Genomic DNA, 6,460 nt, shown 5'->3' on the forward strand with positions numbered 1-6,460 from the left:
TCTCTGTTTTAGGTCCCTCTCTACGGTATGTCTCCAATTCTCATTTGGGCGGCCTCGCTTCCTCTTTCCTTGGGGTGTCCATCGCAGCGCCTCTCTTATCAGTGTTTAATCAGGTCTGCGACAAACATACCCCAACCATTGCCATCTTCTCCTTTTAATGAGACTCTCCAGAGACTCCACTTTAGCTCTCGCTCTCAGGTCCTCATAATTTGAGATTGTTTTTGGCCAGCCTATCTCTAAAAACTTTTGTTTTGGAATACTTCAAGTTTCTGGGTGATACTCTCACACTGTAGACAGGCCGTTCGAAAATTTCTAAACGACACGTTTCCAGACATAGGTATGGATTGGGAAAGGTTGACTCTATTGCCTAGAATAAGAGGAAATATGAACAAATAAAAAACAAAGTAAGGTCCCAATTTATGTCCACATTCAATTGGGTGTGTAAGATGGAACATTATTGTTTCAGAGAGACTCATTTGAGATTTGTTGACCACGAGGAGTAAGTCCAATAATTGTTATTCGATTTTTGTCATGACAACTCAAAATAAGGCAAGGAAGAAAACTGGGAAAGTGACCAAGAGTGACCAGTTTTAGGATTTGATATTGAATTACGTGATATCATGATATAATTAGTTTTGAATTGCATTTTGGCAGTACGCATCGATGTAACGGTATTGAAATTGAAAAGAATGGCTTAATCTTTTCGATAAGAGATGATAATAAAATACAGCCTATTATAACACAGATCTCTCTGTGTTTATGTGCGCTCGCTTGTACATATGTAGGCTTTGTGTGTATGCCTGTGTGTGCGCGTGTGCTTCTTCTATTTACCACAATGGAATCTGGACTAAGATTTACAAGGATGATAATGCAAGCAACATTTTTTCTTGGTCAGTACCGTTTATCTTAAAAAAAACGATGTTTATAGGTAAGGTATTGCTCTTTTTGATGAAAAAAAAAGTACACTTTTACAGTTAAAAATTAAAAAAAAAAATTGCCGTCCCTCGATTGAAGGTGTTCGTTCTTCTATTCAAGAGATACAAAAATCCCTTGTTATTTATTCGTGGAAATAGTACTCATTTTCCCAAACAAACAAAACAACCGAGTCTCAATGTGAACAGAATGTAAGCAAAGAATTGTGCAAGATAATTGGGATTACGTGAAATCATCTGATAACCAAACTGGGCGTACTTATTAACTTTTTTTGCGTTTCTTTTTATTGGGCTATCACTTTAGGTTTGAAACAGACAAAAACAAGTGTCGACTCCTCGGTCAGGAATTTTTGTTTCTGTTGTGTCAGTTGAGTTGTGTTTTGATTGTGATTTTGAAACTTAGTTTTATCCACAGCCACAGTTAGTTGTATCTGATTTGAACTTTCAAGGATTGAGGATGTAATTATAATTATAACACCAATTTTCTGTTTTGGTTAAATCTTTATTTCTTTTTGTTTCACTTGCAGGACATCGTTAGGGACAAAAAAAATGAAGCCTAACTTTCATGACCTTGCTTGACGGCCACTCAATAATTTTCAAGGCCAAGGACAGTCGTTCGGATCACACATAATTATAAATATTTGAATTAGGTAAAATGACAATATGAACTGCGACATGTTTTGGTAATATATGCATGGGTGTAATAATGATTTTAAGAATGGTAGAGGCTAGGGAGGGAGACCAAGATTTTGGCTTCCCAACAGTAAACCGTATTTTCGTTATGGAACTGTTTCTTTAGACTTTAGACTTTATGTTGAAGTTGAAGTTAGAGGCGAGTTTTTTTCTTCTATTTATTTATTACTTGTTGGGTTTTGTTGCTTTTCTTGTTTTGTTTTTTTTCCCTATTTTATAAAGGCTTTGTAATAATAATAACCTGCCCCTCCCCTCCCCCAGAAAAGTAAACGAATTAATAAAACTTAAATAAGTGAAAATTGATGAACAAAATAAATGAAAACTAAAAAAATAATAAAAAGAAAATAAAGATAAATTTTGGCTGATTACTTGCAACCTCTCTTGTTTTTTTTTTTTCTTTGTTTTTTTGTTGTTGATTTGGGGTTGGGGTGGATTATTATACGGCCTATAAAAATAAATAAAGAATAAAACAAAACAGCTCCACTCCACAACATAAAGAAACAGTTCTATATAGGGTAAAACCGGGTAAATTTGCCACTTTTTCATATGTCTCACTTCAGGCCTGCTGTGAGCAGCCAATATGCCGATTGGACAACCCGGATACTGACAATAGGTTCACCTGGCCAATTAACTGTATTTTTATGAAATGATATCTATTGTATTTTAGTTACAAGAGCTCTGCTGTCTGGGAAATTCTCTGCAAGTTTTTATACTTATTTTTTCCCCTACAAAACAATAATATGGAGAACAATTTCCATTTCTTAAACACTTCTTGTCCTCAAATCTATTTACATTATCCAATACTGCATATAGACAAATATTTATTCACACTTGAATCGAGTGTGATGATGTATATATAAAATGCCTTCCTGAGGTCACATTACAATACGAGCCAGAGTTACAAGATCATAGCCAGCTGGCCACCTTCACCTGAGTCGACTGATTTCTTGTTTTTATACCCACCTTCTTATTCATATTTTCTTTTCTAAACTTACTTAGATTTCAGTGCTTGATAACAATGTATACCTGGATACCTCTGTATAGAGCTTTTAGACTTGGTGTAGTCTCCTTCGCTCCTCCTCATCTATTAATGGTTGGACCAATTTTTATAATTGAACTTGTTTCCGAGGATGCTGCTTATCTCCAACTCTGCTTTGAATTTATTCAAATTTTTTGCTGATACTGTGGTTTCTTGCAGTTTATTCCAGTTATTTACAATTCTAGATGAAAAAAAGTTCCTTCTTTCATTTGTTTTAAAATGTTCTTTTTCCAGTTTCTTGCTGTTTCCTCGTGTCTGAATGTTCTTGTTTGGTTTAAGAAATCCTGCCTCTACCTTGTCTATTCCCTTTACTATTTTATATGTTTGGATCATATCTCCCCTTCTTCTCCTGTAATCTAAGGTCGGAGATTTAATTCTTTCAATCTCTCACAGTAGGTTTTGTCTTTCAGGTGTGTGATAAGTTTTGTTGCTCTCCTTTGCACTCTTTCCAAACAGTCTTTGTCTCCCTCAAACTTCGGATACCATATGCAGTTAGCATATTCCAGCTTTGATCTAACCATAGTCTTGTAGATGGTAGTCATGTGTTTTGTTTTCAGATTCTTGAAATTTCTTTTCACTATTCCGAGTGTTTTACTAGCCTTAGATTGAACATCTTGAATTTGCTTCTTGAAGTTTAGCTTCCTATCAATAAATACTCCTAGGTCTTTTTCCCCATTGGATTTCTGCAGGGGTTTTTCTTTCATTATATAGTTTGCTTCTCTGTTGTTTTTTCCTAAGGTGAAGAACTGCACATTTATCTACATTGAACTCCATCTGCCATATTTCGGACGATTCTTCAAGCTTTTTCAAATCTTGTTGTAAGGTGTTTCTTTCCTCTTCTGTATTAGCTACTCCATAGAGCTTAGTATCATCGGCAAAGATTTTACATTTAGATGATAGATTGTCTGGCAAGTCATTGATATAAATCAGGAAGAGAACTGGTCCCAGTACACTTCCTTGTGGAACTCCACTTGTTACCAGTCTCTCCGCTGATGCTGTTCCATTCACTATCACTTTTTGTCTTCTATCTTTGAGGAAATCTCTGACCCATTTGACTGTCTGATCATTAATTTGATGCTGTTCCAATTTCCTGATTAGGCGCCAGTGTGGAACTTTGTCAAATGCCTTTCTGAAGTCGAGGTATATGACATCTAAATTCTTGCCTAATTCCAGGTCTCTCGTCCAGTCATCCATTGTTTCAAGTAGGTTTGTTACTGTAGACCTGTATATTGCAGGCAAAAGATCGTCTTCAGAATAATTATTGTAAAATGATGATGATGTTCCGGCGAATTTACCTTTAAGTGCGGGCGAATTTACGTTTAAGTGCGGGTGAATTTACCCTATAGTATATAATTTTGAAAAAAATAATATCATAAATGTTTTAGAAATGTTTTTATGATGAGAATTTACTCAATGAAAATAAAATGGATATGGATGGTGACAAAGTGAAAACAGCATTGATTTTGTGACCAGGGTCTTCACGTTCAAGTGATCAAACCAAGGGAGCTTTAGTGTACGATTACTGTTACAGTTGAAAAGGATATCACAACATCTTGATTATGACATGTCATTTTGGCGTGCTATAACTTTCAAATATTTGTCATTGGTTGCCTGCAAACCAAAGCAATTCAAACATTCATGTCTTGTCTTTTTACTATGGACTATTCCAACACTGAGAGGTGAAAGGATAAATATCTACAGTGCTTTATCTCTTGGGGGTTGAGGGTCACAGCGAATTTACCCGCTGACGAAATTACCCGACTTTACCCTATATGAAAGGCGTATATGAAAATATGGCTTTACCTTGGAACACCAAAATCATTGTTTACCTAGCAAAAATTTAAACAAATAGTAGTGAAACAAACAAACTAAATTAATTTTTATGTTGGACGACTGATAGCTTGCAAACTCTCTTCTGACTTTTTTTTTTAAGAGAAGGGCGGGGGGGGGAGAGGAAGATAATAATATTATTGCAAAGCTTTTTTAAAAAAAACCCAAAAAGCAAGACTCACGAAAAATAAACGATCAAGCAATAAATAAATAGAGGAAAAAAGCTCGTCCCTTAAACAGAAAGATACAGTTTCATAAACGAAAATAATGTTTTACGCCAGGAAGCCAAAATCTTGGTCTCCCTAGACACTTTAAGAATAGTTTCACAAGGAGAGTATATGATATCCAACATAAAATAGTATTTTTTAAGATAATAAAACTTATTTATTCCATGACTTTTTTCGGGATATTTTTTAGATAAATTTACACAAAATCCATCAAACAAATAAAAAAAAAGTCAAATTTTTAGAAAAATGGCAGTGGTACTCTGTATCATCAAATTAGCAAAAATTTTACGAAGAAACCCGACAGCTATTTTACACAGTGCTACAGAAATACCAAGGGATAAAAGCTCAATTGACTCCCATAGTGGGCAGGGAGGTACTTACTGCGTCTTCTACCCACCTATATCTGTTTTCCAACATGCTTTCTATCTTTGTCTTGGAATGAGATTACCTGGCCGGAAGCCCTGGCTGTGAGGGAAACAGTCAAATGTTTAGTTAGAGTTTTGGGAGATGATATTTTTTTTCCTTGTAAATCATCTCTATGTTATGCACTGTATTATGTTTCTTTATATTATGTATGATTTGTAAAACATTTGAGTCTATTCCTCTTAGCAGGGACCTGTGCTTGTGTCTGGATGAGACTTTTAGTGATCTCAAACTAAGTACTTTGATAGTGTGCTTTTGGAATCTACACCTGTTTCTTATTTGAACCAATTCCCCTTTGTCTTCCCTTTTCTTGGATGCTTTATTATAATTCTAGAACTTTTTACTATCCCATTTTCTTCTTTTTTACTGGAGCTGATATGACCTTAATGTGTTGCAAGCGCTGTAAAGCCCTTAAAAACACAAACACAAACTCAATTGAGCTGTAAAGACCTTATGTAGAAAAAAATCTTTACCTGCATCTAATTTTATGAGATGTGATTTTTGTACACCTTTCCTGATTGTGAAATTAAATGATAACTTAATGGTGGTTGTTCGTGTGTCTGCTATTATGATTCTAGTTTTGTTACTAGGGTTCTGTCGTAACCAAACATGTATCATATTATGTCCTTGACAGACACATATTCTTGTAAAGTTTGCCTTTTCAACATCAGATTGTAGCCTTGTTTCAGAACATTTTTGTTGTAATCGGTGAAGTCAATATGTTATCTTTTACTTGTACAGTAAGAGGGATGGTTGCATTTCTATTGGAAAGATGAATATTTTGGTCAAACTCAATCAGATTTCAGATTTGTTTTAATTGATTAAATTTTCTAAACCGTCATTTTTTGTTGTTTTTACTGTGCTGACTTATAATGTATATATATAAATATATTAACGAAAGAGTGAAAATGGAAAGGCTTCGTATGGGAACAAAATAGACAATGGACGTTTCGGGTACAAACCCTTCGTCAGCACAACAATACACAAATAAACGTGGAAAACAAATAAAATATAATGAAAAATAACTTGTATCGTCTGTACTCAATGGTGGTTGCAGTATGAATGAAATGTTAGCGTGGCGTGGGTAGAGGATAGGGTGCCCCAGGGGGGTGATCTAATTGATAAGCAAAGGTCAGCGTCAGGGAACAGAACTTTCCAGACTATAATGGAAGATAAAAGACATATTGGTAGTAGTAGTAGTAGTAGTAGTTGTAGTAGTAGTAGTTGTAGTAGTAGTAGTAGTAGTAGTAGTAGTAGTAGTAGTAGTAGTAGTAGTAGTAGTAGTAGTAGAACGCTGTAGTGGAACAGTAGGGGGG

General features: G+C 35.0%; 1 protein-coding gene across 29 annotated transcripts in view; it reads left to right on the forward strand.

Moving 5' to 3' along the window:
* The first annotated feature begins 1,055 nt into the window (after positions 1–1,055).
* LOC144971088 (putative phosphorylase b kinase regulatory subunit alpha) overlaps positions 1,056–6,460 on the forward strand; it is an 80,738-nt gene continuing 75,333 nt past the window's right edge. For 16 of the 29 annotated variants that reach the window (XM_078911446.1, XM_078911449.1, XM_078911451.1 and 13 more), the window contains exons 1-2: positions 1,063–1,124; positions 1,460–1,582. The gene's annotated coding sequence lies outside the window, so the exon portion shown is untranslated. Of the gene's footprint in view, positions 1,296–1,459; positions 1,583–6,460 lie in introns of all 29 variants that reach the window. The other 13 variants (XM_078911471.1, XM_078911468.1, XM_078911469.1 and 10 more) reach the window with 8 other exon arrangements.

The sequence above is a fragment of the Berghia stephanieae genome, chromosome 4, assembly GCF_034508935.2.
Source record: "Berghia stephanieae isolate SIO BIC M18660-M18661 chromosome 4, UCSD_Bste_1.3, whole genome shotgun sequence".
Classification (NCBI taxonomy): Eukaryota; Metazoa; Mollusca; class Gastropoda; order Nudibranchia; family Aeolidiidae; genus Berghia; species Berghia stephanieae.